Below are 13885 nucleotides of genomic sequence, written 5' to 3' on the forward strand. Positions count from 1 at the left end.
GAAGGAGTGAAAAAATAAATATCCAGAGCTCAGAATGTTTTAGGCTGCAGCTAGAGGCAGGGAGGTGACCCATGATCCAGTCAGCAGTGACTGCCCTGTACTCTGCATTGATATTTGTACAGGTTTTTATTATTGTTGTTGTTGTTATTATTACTATTATTATTGCTACTACTTGACTAATTCATAGTCAACATCGATTCAACTGCCTGAATAACTGGTTAAAATAATTCTACCATTTCCATACACATTCTAGAACAAATACGTCACATTTCCAAAAGCAAATACTTAAAACGGATAATTTATGTTTGATTATGTTGATGTTTTTATTTTTATTTATCATTAATAACTCTATGCAATATTTCTTTAAGACAAAATCTTCCTAAGTGCTGCTGGGATGTGGAGAGGTGTGAGCATTAGTTGCGGGAGCCCTTATGGGTCAGGGGGAGCCATCAAGAGCTGCCCTTTACTCTTTCACTCACAGAATTACACATGGACAAACCTCCTCTCCTCAGCGATAAGGATGAGAACCTTGGACATCAGGAACTCACTTTTTTTCTGTATGACAATTAACATGCAGTTTGAATGTAGAATAGTCATGTCTAAGAAAAATGCTCAATTCCTGTAAGAGAAATATGGGCAACGCATCTCCGTCTCTGAGAACTCCTCAGGGATACTGTCAAGACATAGAAGTCGTCAAGTCAAGGAAGCAAGACACAAGAGGTCTGCAGGGTAAGGCCACCTCCACCCATGTATCAACACTTCCAGTTAATAGCTTATGACAGGACGCTGGGTAACATTAAGGGAGAAGTGCCACACTCAGACACCATTTCAGTGTTTGGATATCTGGGTGCGAGGTGGCCAGAGTTGCCATTTTCTCCTATTCAGGAGAGAAAAAGGGAGAAACTTTGGGAAAGTCCCTTAAACTGAATATAGTTCAAACTTCAAAGCTCCTAGCAATTCACATTTATATTTGAAGGCAAGGAGAATTAGCTTCTGATTAACAAACTCTGTGTGTGTGTGTGTGTGTGTGTGTGTGTGTGTGTGTCTGTGTGTCTGTGTGTCTGTGTGTCTGTGTGTCTGTACCTCTTTGTGTTTGTCTGTCTCTCTGTCTTGGTTCTCTCTCTCTCTCCCTCTTTCTCTCTCTCTCTTTCTCTCTCTGTGTGTATGTGTGTGTGTTTGTGTGTATGTTTGTGTTTGTGTGTGTGTGTGTGTGTGTGTGTGTGAAAGAGAGAGGAGTAAGAGAGAGAGAGAGTGACAGAGTAAGAGAGAGAGATTAAAAATTCAAAGTTCTACTAGCCTGTCTTCCACTGAAATGTTCAGTCATAAATTTTCATCCTGAGTAACTTCCCTGTTTCTTGTATCTTAAGCCTTTGTGGGAGATCAGCTGATATCAGTGTATGGATAAGCACATACTATTCACATTGTGATTTACCATTGTCATTGGGGTCAGATACAGAAGAGAGGTTGGTGATAGAGAGGAGACCAACCAGGGAAGAAACAGAAGGAATGACACACAGCATTTTGCTACTGTAGAGACCAAATTGACCTATTTCGTACTTTTGTCTAGCTCTAGTCTTATTTTGTTTCTCTGCAGAAGAACAAATTTAAGATATAAATTTATTATTTTCTAATTTCTTAACTAAGTAAATCCACTACCAGTGTGGGGATGGGCAGTTAGAAGTCCTGCACAGGAACACAGCAGAAGTCCTAAGTGTGGGTAGGTAAAATCACTACTAATTGAGAATGACTTCATTCAGTGCTATGCTTGCTAGGCACTAATTCCTTTAATGCTAGTAGCAAGACTACGTGGTTCATAGAGTTTGTAATCCTTCTGAAACAAGTCTTACTTACCCAAAGCCATAGAACTCTGGAGTATCAGTGGGAGACTCAAGTCTGGCTTTCGGAAGACAAACCCATGCTTCATTTGTATCTGCTGGCTATGAAAGCCCGGCTCCTAGGAGAGATTATAAATCATCAACATTAGGCTGCGACACCTCTGTCTGTACCTAGCACTGAGCATCTCGAATTCTCCATTTTTCAAAAACTTTTATTGAGTCTTCGTGAATTTCACATCATGCACCCCAATCCCACTCATCTCCCATTCCTCTATTTTTGCCATCGGCCTTTGCAGCCTCCCCACCCCCAAAATAAAACAAAAATTGATTAATTATCAATCAATCAATTGGTTAATTAATTTAATTTTTTCACTGTAGAAGCTACAGTGTGTCATATATGTCACACAGTACACCCTTTTATCTATACTTTACTTGCAAACATTCATTGGGATGAGTCATTGGTCTGGTTCTAGGCCTTGGCTTCTGCCACATTATCAATACTGGATCCTCACAGGACTCCTCTCGGATATACTATAGTTGCCCTTCGTCATGGAGATTCTAAAGCTTTGGATCTGTAGGACCAGCCCCTTTACATGCTCCATTAGTTTGTAGATGGGGTAGAAGTTGGGGTGGGCCAACTTAAAGTCCTGGATTTGTTCCCGGTACCTGAGTTGTTCATGATGCCAACCCTCCTGTGCCTGTGCCACCAGAGCCAGCTCTCCAGCTCTGCCCCGGTGAGGGGCTAGTTCAGCTCTTCTGCCTCCTTTAACACATTCCATGTTTGGGGGGCTTTAGCTGACCTTCAGGCTGTCTCACCCGAGGCTCTGTGCCTTGGCTTGTGAGGAATGCTGTTAACATACACCTCTACAAAGGGCCTTGAACCTCCAGCATAGTCTATTAAAGCCAGAGTACAAGCAGCAGCCCTTGTCAGTTGATGTTGGCTGGCCACTAGTGAACAACCTCTAGAGTTAGACTGAAATTCAAGGTCACGTGTCAGTCTTTGTCGCATGACGCTCAGCCTCTTTCATGAAAGTCTGCATTGGTCAGTGGGTATAGGAAGAGAATCAAGTTGCCTTCTGACAGGCAGAAGTTCCTTTGGATATCCGAGCTGACCCAAATTACCACTGGCTTCTCTTCCTCTGTCTGAAATGAGGCACAGAATCTCTCAACGCTCCATTTTTTAATTCCCAAATAATTCCCATAGAAGTCCCTATGTTTTGAATGACCTCTCCAAATTCCAACAAGAGATTTAATTGCTTTTGTAGGAATGTGAAGAGATGGATGAACCCTTCAGGAGGGTATGGACCATCAGGACTCTGCTCATGAAAGGGTTTTAACACTAGAATACATTACTGTGTGTGTGGGGGGGGGGGTCAGCTACAAAGGACTTAAATCTGGTCTTCTTTCTACAACATACACATTCCCATTCCCACCAGAGCTCCCACTCTCTCTCTCTCTCACAGTCAGCTTCCTGTCGCCCTGTTACTCCTCAGCAGGAAGCACTTTCCCAATTGTGACTTGGAAACCTCAGACTTTTTAGCCTCCAGAACCACCAATCAAATAAATAAATGCCTGTGGGTTGTCTTTTTAACAATATAGTAACAACAACAACAACAAAGATCAAAAGCAAAAGTGCCTCTAAATTTTCACAGACAAATGTGTCAAATTCCCTTGTCAAGAAATACTCATATCATTTCTCTAATAGGCTATTTAAGGGTTAAATATGCATTCCAGATCATCTGAAAATACTTCTGTGGCAACTTATTACTAATTTCCTTCTAAGAGCATTAGTTTTAGAAAGTTAGTGTTTTAAAAGGTATGTTAAAGTAGTCATGTTAACAATCTCTTTTGAAATTTTATGAGAACTAAAGTGTTAATATTCATAAAGTATATTACAGTTCCTACGCATAAAGTCATTAAGTTTAATGAATGTGTGGATCCCAATAAAAAGGTCAAATGTGGAATCTACTGAACTGAAAGAAAAGTGTGCTTCACATGCACTTATCACATCATGTGCATATGTGTAAACTGATAAGAAGTCTGGCTCACTGAGCCTCAGCCTTGCTTGAATAGTTACGTGAGAGGACCCATTGTCTAAAACACACAATGTAAGTACAAGCACAATAATTTAATACTTGTTGTCCCCTTCTGAGTGGCTAGAACTATAAACACTTCAAATGTTTAAAGCAAGTGAGAGTCAAGCACACAGGTCAAGTGTTACATGGGATAATATTAATACTTCTGAAAGGCATTGTGAGCATTTTGTATCCTGCACTGCATTGTGTATAATATAACGCTTTTTATCTTAAAAGTCTGATCCAGGAGAAAGACAATTTGAAAAATTGTGCTACGTACAAAGTACAATAATAAACAGTTACCACCATATGTGTTGTCTATTTTCCAGTAGGACTTATTTTTGTCTCTCATCCATAAATAAATATTATGCTGGCTATCTTTATGTAACCCCCTTGCTTCTGATTAATCCCACCCAAAATATCAATTCTAAGACAATACTTTTATGTCCTGAAAATGTATGCAAAGCGCATAAAACTTGATGTTCTTGTTTGTAACTGTGTCTTTCTCTGCACATCCATTTGTTGAGGTCTGCCTCATTCTTTTTCACTCCCAGGCAATGTCACATAACATGAGGGTAATCGTTTATTTATGAGATTCCCCTTCCCGTAGTTTGCTTTCAAAATGTTTAGTTCTGATCACTTATTTATGCTGACTTTTTCTATTAGGAACCAAATTGCCCTGAACCTTCTTTATTTGTGCCAAGAACATATATCCAAGGGCTTCTTGGTATTTTATCATCACAAGTAGAAGTCTTGAACGGCAAGTACTGTGTTCATGGGGGACAAAAATACAAAAGTTGTGCCCAACCCAGCAATGTCTGTCACTGTAATTTTTGCTACAAATGGAGGCCACCATCTGTATTTTAAGATTTTATGTCATGGGGATTTTACTGATTTACAGATTTCCTTACGGAAAATGACAGGATCGCATTTAACATCTATCTTATTTAATGTTGAATTTTCATAATAAAGTCCTTTATAGATGTCTTCTAAATTCATTGCACTCTCTAAGGTACTTATATTTTCTTTTATTTTGAATTCTTGTGTGTGTGTGTGTGTGTGTGTGTGTGTTTGTGTGTGTGTGTGTGTGCGAGAGAGAGAGAAAGAGAGAGAGAGAGAGAGAGAGAGAGAGAGAGAGAGAGAAGAGAAGCATAAATTCCCCTCCAGAATACAATCTTAGACTATTAATTTCTGACCTCCATATGTTTCCTTCACACATGACTGTTTACTATGAGCAAGATGTGAGTCAGGTAGAAGGTCAGCCAGAAAAACGGGTTTCCAGGTAGTCAAAATAGTTCAGGGTTACCTATTATAATACCAGATCATTTTGTATACAAGAAGAACTCCGATCTTTCCATAACTGATAATCACGTGTTTTCCTCACAATAACTGGATGAGGCATCTGGCTCCCTTTCCAGGCCACTCCTGGAAAGAGGAAGTTCGCTTTCCTGTTGCTCTGACAGGAAGAGGTGGATCTACTTCGTAAAAGAGCACAACAACTTCTTAGGACACAGAATGAAGAGGGAGGAGGGAGCATAAGGTGGTCTTGAAACCTCCAAGTCTGCGGCTGAAAGGCTGTGTCAGTGGTTAGCGTGTACCTATTAGGTGTCGATTGAGTTTCTTATTTGAGTCCTATTAGACAGGGTCCTATATGAGTTAGAACTGGCAGAATGGATATACCCTGTCATAGGAGACTCATACCAGGGAGCTTAGCAGTGTTTGGAAGATGAAGCCAGATGCTTCAGCAGTCCCAATCTGGTGTAGGAGGTCTGGGGATTCCTAAAGTCTCCAACTTTCAGTTCATGTTAAAAATGCCAAAACAAGCTGGAGTTCAATGTTAGCAGAGGACGATAGTAGCAGAATTGATAGACACACTCCCTCAGGAGGCAGGGCCAAGAGATAGACACTCCCTCAGGAGGCAGGGCCAAGAGATAGACACTCCCTCGGGAGGCAGGGCCAGGACAACATGGCTCCCTCAGACTTCCTTATATGAGGACAGATGTTGTTCACTCAGAGAAAGGCTCTTCCCTCCACATGCAGGTACTCCTTCCCAGAAACCACTTGCTTGGTATGTTTTGTAGTTGATCCCAGATCCCATGAAATTGACTAGATTAGTCTTCGCATGGGTTAAAGGGTTTGAAGCGAGATCTGGCAGCTGTCGCTAGTAGACACCATTGAATAAGTTTTATCCCCTCTGTACATCTTGTTTCAGTCTCACTGACCTGTCTGTGACTAAATCATAAAACTGCATAGAGTTAAGGTGGACAAAATTATTTGATGTGCATGACTGTGTAATACTATTGAGGAAAGTGAGCATACTTCAGTACATGCGATTAACCTTTTATGTGTATGCCTGTGTTGAGAATGTTTAAGATTTGCCCTTTCAGCTCACATCAAGTACACGGTCAATACTATCATCTCTTGGTGCCCTTGGAGGACCAGCGTCGTGAGTGTCCTAAATATCAAAATTCATGAATGTCCAAGTCCTTTTGTTAAAACACACAGTGATTGCACACAATCCATACACATCCTCCCATACATCATAAATCACCTGTAGGTTACCTATACCCCCCAATATCGTGTAAATACACTGTAGTATCTCGTATGCTTTAGGCAACGATGAGAAAGAAATGAACGTTACATTTGTGAAATCTAAAGACGGGCTAAACATGAATCAATGTCAAAATCATCAAATCAAGCCACTAGTGCTCACAAAACAAAGTCTTTTGCAACTAGTGTGCGCTCGCGGTATGAAACATTTCTAGTATTTTCCTTCCACTTTCCTGTAGACCATAATACTGAAGCTCTATTTTTTTTATAACTGAAAGTATACTGAAATTTTGTTTTAATGTTTGCTACTGTTGTTTTTAAGTGGATTTTATAATATTAATGGAGATATTATAGATTGACAATTTCATTTTCTACAAAGAAAAATTTGATGTAATGCAAAATAGACATAGACTGAGAGGCTAATAAAACTATCGGTAGACAAGTTTAAAAAAACAAAAAAGGGTAATTTCCATTCTCTGGAAGCAAACCCACTGACATCTGATATCTAAATCAGGGACAATGATATCCATTCATCTACAACATACAGACTCATTCACACAAAAGCCTATGTTACCTGTAAATGCAATTGGGATGAAAACAACTAGTAAAATTATTAGCTCTAAGTTGTCAACTACTTAGAGGAGGCCGTGAGGCCTTATCAATAAAGCCACATTTGCTGCAGTCAAAGCTCTGAATTCTGTTACAGAAAACATTGTGTGATCCTTTTAAGTTAATAGACTATGTTATCACATACAGAATGCCGGGATGCTTTTCTTGTGACATCGATAAATACTCTCAGTTTTTAATGACTGGCTTCACAATCTGGCAAAGCCACCATGTCAACTCTGTGGAAATTATCTCCATAGCTTTTGGAACAGAATCCTGATGGACCTATTTGAAATCCTAAAGGCTTGTCATTCTTTTTATAGATGTATCAGAACACTTGGGAAAGCCAATCAAGAGCAGTTAAGTGGTTTGTACAGGGCATGCTTCATGGAGGAACTTTCAAGTTGAGCTAATATTTCAATCAGGGACAATCATCCCCATTCATTCACAAGTAAAGGGTTTGTTACAGTCTCAACTTCTGCAAATAATGTGTACAGATATGGCTATACCATTAAACCATTATCCCACAGGAACTATTTGGAAAATATTCACTTTCCTGAATATGGTTTTAATCCCTAGACTAATTATAGAAATTTAAAGATTGTAATTTTGTGAGGGCTGAAGAGATGCCTTAGAAGCTAACAAAATGCTCTTGCAGGGGACTTGAGTTTCCAGACAGACAACTCCAGGTCTTGGAGATCTAAGACCGTCTGTAGGCCTCTAAGCATTCAAATGCACATGCCTGCACATGCATATACATATTGGAAAATAAAGCTTTAAAGATCATAATTTTAGTCTTTTTATTTCACTGTGAAAATAGTTCTAATTTCAAATATTCACTTTAGTGTTTCTAAAACTGTCCATATTTATACATGTACTTACATCCATGTGTACAGGTATAAGTATTCTTTGTAACAATGTATTTAACTTTCTAAATTTTAGTTGTGGTCAAAATTCAGTTACCCTGCCTTTTCCGATTATTATTATTTCCTTTTCTGACATCTGGCCTTCTTGGCTGAGACTTTAACTATACTAGAAACTAAGGACAAATCAGGTCCAAAATGCATAACTTATTAAGACAGCAGCAACTGCATCCCTGTGTAAAAGGACAAGAACAAAGGAAACACTTCAGTGTCCCATCACCCTGTCCTCATCCCCATCTATCTCAATGATGCATCTAATAAAATTGACCAGTTGGAATTGGGCCATACCTACAAGTGTATCTTAAATTATGATGGCTTAAACATGACAGAAGGCAAATTGTCTCTCAGTTGAGATCAGGAGTAGCCACTTATGCAAATTTAAAGACACTTTTTTTTTGGTTTGACACCTCTCGGGGATGTTATCGGTAAATATCGTGAGGCTATAGCTCTTTCTCTAAATCCAAAATAACTACCAGAATTCTAAGTTTCATCACACTGGGTAGGTTGATGTCTTTATGCAGGGAGGCAGGTACAGGATAGAATGAGGCCTGTCATTGGACGAGAAGAAAGGATGGGCGGGAGAAAAGTTTTAGAAGAAGGAGGAGGAGCTAGAGAGAGGAAGAAGGAGCTTGGAGAACACGGCGGCAGATGCTAAGATTTTTCTCTGTGCATAGACACAGGACGCCATGACTATTTTTAAGGGATGGGTACGTACAGGATTTTGTGCTCTCTAGATGGGGAAATTATATCTTATCAATTGGATCAGAGGTTCTTTCATGTGGTGACTTAAGTGAGTTCAAGAGTTCAAGAGGCACCAAGCCCACCATGGAATTGGGATGTGTTTGCCTGGCGTGAAACTGTGAGTGAAAACAAAGCAGTGTGGTAAGGTGCCATGCTGGAATGGCTCGCAGACCGCCCGGATTAGAGAGTACCATGGGGGCCAGCGTGGAGCCACTGAGATAAATTAACGCCAGATCCTATGGCCCGACAGAACCGGAACTAGGGAGAGAGTGACCACCTGGGTATGCGTGGGAACTGGCCACTTGGCCTTTATTATTTTACTGCAGCAACACTGTCATAAGCCACGGAATTAAATAGGCAAAGAGACAAAGGAATGTCTGCAATTTCCAAACTTGAAATCCAAAACTTGTCCTAACATTTTAGTGTCAGAACTCAGTCTTAGCTACTACTGCAGCTGCAGAGCAGACTCTGAAGTGCCAGCTTTCTCAGGAGACCAAGGTCACAGCTTTAAGTATGGGTCACAAGGACTAAGACATAAAAACAATTTCCTGTATTTAAAAAGGGCTCTGGAGCTGAGCATGCTGAAGCTTGTAGTCTATAACTACAGTCTTTGAGAAGGTGCTCTGAGATAGGCAGCAAATCCTAACTCTAAAACAGAGAGAGAGAGAGAGAGAGAGAGAGAGAGAGAGAGAGAGAGAGAGAGAGAGAGAGAGATAACAAAGAGAGACAGATAAAGATGAGGGAAACGGACAGACAGGCAGGCAGGCAGAGGAAAGAGTAGAAAAACAAAGCCCTTATGCTCTTAAAATGGCATGTCCTCTTATAAGGCAATACTGATATTGAATCCTCACCTGCGATTGGAAAAGATGGGTTCAGGTAGAACTATAGAGAGGTGCTTAGGGTTCACCGATCAGAAATAAGTTAATTCATGTGATTAATGCCTCATGACTCACCTTGATGGTAATTCCACAATAAATTCAGCTTTGGCCAGGTTCCTAATATGGTACATGCCTCTCGTAATGCCCTGTGCTACACTGAAGCTCTGAAAACAGACAGATCGTGGCAAGACCTGTACCCCCAAACTTAGTCCAGAGCCATGAGTGAAATCAATCTGTGTTCACCATAATTTATCCAGTCTGAGGTACTGTTCTGTAAGTAGTGGAAAGAGGGCTGAGAGGAAAGCCACAGGTCAACAGCAAAGAAGGTCCAAGTATCCTGGTGTTCATCAAAGGCCTTGATAATCTCCAGAAGTTCAGTAGCATCTGGGAGACAGGGTCTTATTTTCCATTATGGTAGGCTAAGTAAGAATTCGGTCATGTCAGTTTTAGAGGAAGGCATTATCAGGCAATTTGAGCATGAAGAAATCTTAGTTTTGATGTGAGTTGTTGACAACAGTTTTCATAGAAAGTACTAATCATCACAGGGTCCCCTGAAATTCAGATTTCATGCCACTCACCTAATGAAGACAGGTACAGGTGATCAATGGATCATGTATATAATCAGGATGCAGTAGACATAATATATTGGAAAACAAGTATCAGGCATTGTATTTTTCTTAGTTAATAATTATTTTAATTGGATAATAATACTTGCATATGATTTAATGATGTAGTGATTTGGTACTTGAGGGTGGAATTTTAGGAAGAAGTTGAATAATATTCATTTAGAATTGCCTTAGGCAGGTTCTTTACTATATCTACACATCTTCAAAACTATGCAGTCCTTGACAGAGCCAAGGGGTTAGGAAACTTCAGGGAAGAACAGAGTCATTTGTGTACCATAGCACCTGTCAATAAAATCATCATATAGCACACTTTAAATTCAAATGGCATTGTTTGTTAGGTTTGAGGGTTTTATGTTGACATATGCACAAAATTAATCCCTACATTTGACAGCCTTATAAGTCCTTTGGAAAACAGAAGACAACAAAACAAACAAAAGATTTAGCCATTCTACTGACAAGGACAGGAGGGAAATGGAACAAAATTAGTGTATTTACAGGACAACCTTTAAGACCATAATAACATAGTGCCTCTCAAATGCTATGGTAATGGACCACAGAAAATGGTAAACAAGAAGCGTCGCTTAAATATTGTACAAATCCACCTTATCAACTTTAGCTCCCCAAGTAAAAGTGGTGCATGAAATTAATTTCAGCTTTCCAAAGAAGAAAAAAACAAAGACTGTGAACAAAGGACTCACAACTTCAGTGATAGGCATTTTTATAAACTTTCCAAAAGTTCTTCCCCTTAACTACAAGCAAAATAACTTTTATGCTAAAAGATACAGGGATCTGGAGAAGTAAGATCTGCTGCTAATGACAGAATACAGAGATTGAGACAAAATCAGTAGTAAATCTAGCTTGTAATAAAATATTAGTATTTCAGTAGGAGTATTAGTACTTTTTACTTACTAGAAATTAGAAAACACTAAACTCGTTTTTAATAGAGGTTTTTTGTTTGTTTTTTTTCTTTTTTTCGGAGCTGGGGTAGAGGTTTTTTTTAAAAGATATGAAGTATCTAGATTAGGGGAATGTTTATTTATAGCAGGATGGAATGATTATCTTCTAATTCAATTAGACAAAATGATGAACACACTCTAAAGTAGAGTCTCAACCTTAGGCTAAAGGGTCAATTATGTGAACAGTAATTGGCCTTCTTTGGTTTTCTATGATTAAACAAATTCATTGCTAACTATCGATGCAAGTTAGGAATCTTTCTGTTTTAAAATTATGGATTTTAAGAAAGAAAGAAAGAAAGAAAGAAAGAAAGAAAGAAAGAAAGGAAGAAAGAAAGAAAGATTTTGAGAAGGAGGGAGGGAGGGAAGGAAGGAGGGAGGTAGGGAGGGAGGGAGGGGAGGGAGGAACTCTCAGAAGTGAGAATATAGTTCAGTGTTGGAATGACATGAGCAAGCATGGAAGAGAACAGAAGCAGAACCCTCAGATAAAAGACACATGCTCCACTATGTTCATAGCAGCCTTATTTATAACAGCCAGAAGCTGGAAAGAACCCAGATGTCCTTCAACAGAGGAATGGATATAGAAAATGTGGTACATCTACACAATGGAGTACTACTCAGTTATCAAAAACAATGACTTCATGAAATTCATAGACAAATGGATTGAACTAGAAAATGTCATCTTGAGTGAGGTAACCCAATCACAGAAAAACACACATGGTATGCACTCACTGATAAATGGATATTACCTCAAAAGCTTGAATTACCCAAGATACAATCCACAGACCACATGAAGCTCAAGAAGAAGGATGACCAAAGTATGGATGCTTCAGTCTTTCTTAAAAAAGGGAACAAAAATATTCATAGGAGGGGATGTGGAGGCAAAGTTTGGAGCAGAGACTGAAGGAACACCCATTCAGAGCCTGCCCCAAGTGTGGTCTCTCTCTCTCTGTGTGTGTGTGTGTGTGTGTGTGTGTGTGTGTGTGTGTGTATATATATATATATATATATATATATATATATATATATATATATATATCCACCAAAACTAGATAAGATTGATGAAGCTAAGAAGTGCATGCTGACAGGAATCTGATATAGATGTCTCCTGAGAGACACAGCCAGATCATGTCAAATACAGAGGCGAATGCTAGCAGCAAACCATTGAACTTTGGGAGAATTAAAGAATGGATTTAAGGAGCTGAAGAGTCTTGCAACCCCATAAGAACAATAATACCAACCAACCAGAGCTCCCAGGGACTAAACCACCATCCAAAGAGTATACTTGGACAGACCCATGGCTCCAACTGCATATGTAGCAGAGGATGGCCTTGTTGGGCACCAATGGAAGGAAAAGCCCTTGGTCCTTCCAAGGTTGGACTCCCAGTGTAGGGGAATGTTGGGGTGGGGGCAGGGGAGAGGGGGAGAGGAACACCCTTATAGAAGGAGGGGAGGGGAATGGGATAGGGAGCTTATGTCTGGGAAACCGGGAAAGGGAACAACATTTGAAATGTAATTAAAAAATAATCCAATAAAAGAAAATGAAAAAGAAAAAAGAAAAGTTCTGCCTGAGGCAATCAGATTTAGCCACAAAAATAAAGAATGTATTGTTCCTTCCTCATTACTGGCTGTACCTTCAATAATTTTACATGTTTCTCAAACAAGATTCAGTTGGAAAGATGCCGTTTTAACCATTTGCCCCACTTTCAAAGACTCAGTTTTCTACCACTGTGCAGATCCCTTACCCCAAGTTCATTTATGGAAACGGTCTTGGAAACACTACCAGGCCCAAAAAGCATCCTCATAAGTGAATTCAACACTGTTCACCAAACAGGAAGGAAGCATAAAGGCAGTGACAACTTTTAAAACAACTGCACCACACACTGTGTGACCAGGACAGAGACTTGAGTGTTAGGCTAGAGTAATGAATGATTACTCTCTGGGAAACCATAAATTATAAAGCGCTTTAAGGACAGGGTAAAACTGGCTTACAAAATAACCTTAAACACACACCAATAAGATAACGCTACCTGACAGCCTCTTATGGGTGATGCTAATTTATGAGTTCTCTGCTGATAATACCATATGATGATGGGACTTTGGAAAGATCAGATGATGACCTCCAAATTTGTCTAATCACTTCATTGTGGGTAAATACGTATTTGCAATCAATGGAGCTAGTTTAGTGCTGTTTATGATTATCTATAGCTTACACTGAGAAATTTTGAAAATTAAGGTCCTGATGCCCATGATTAAAAAAAAACTTAAAAATACGATAAAGTACAAGAGATTATCAGTTAAGGCGACTTGAGCTTTCAAAGAATTTTCTCCTTTCTAAGCCAATATCCCTTCCTAGAGCCTATTAATAAAACACGTTATAGATGGAAATTTAATCTTGACCAAGATTAAGGGTGTGTGACGAAAGCAGAGAGAGTCTAAAACGATGATTCCCAACTTGGTCGGAAGTTACGAGGGGACGCTCCAGGGGCTCTAGACCTTGGTGCGTATCTTTCCTGTGCTCATCACCAACAGTGGATGCGACTTGCTATTACTAATCAATTACAATGATTCGTTTCCCTGAAATAAGTGAGTGACTGTGACAAACTTAGAAAATAAACTAGCAATTGAAAAACCCAAAGGTAGATCACGCTCAATCTAAAGTATACTGCGTCGCCAAGCTGAGGAAATTGTTTAAATT

Source organism: Rattus norvegicus, chromosome 2, assembly GCF_036323735.1.
Source record: "Rattus norvegicus strain BN/NHsdMcwi chromosome 2, GRCr8, whole genome shotgun sequence".
Taxonomy (NCBI): Eukaryota; Metazoa; Chordata; class Mammalia; order Rodentia; family Muridae; genus Rattus; species Rattus norvegicus.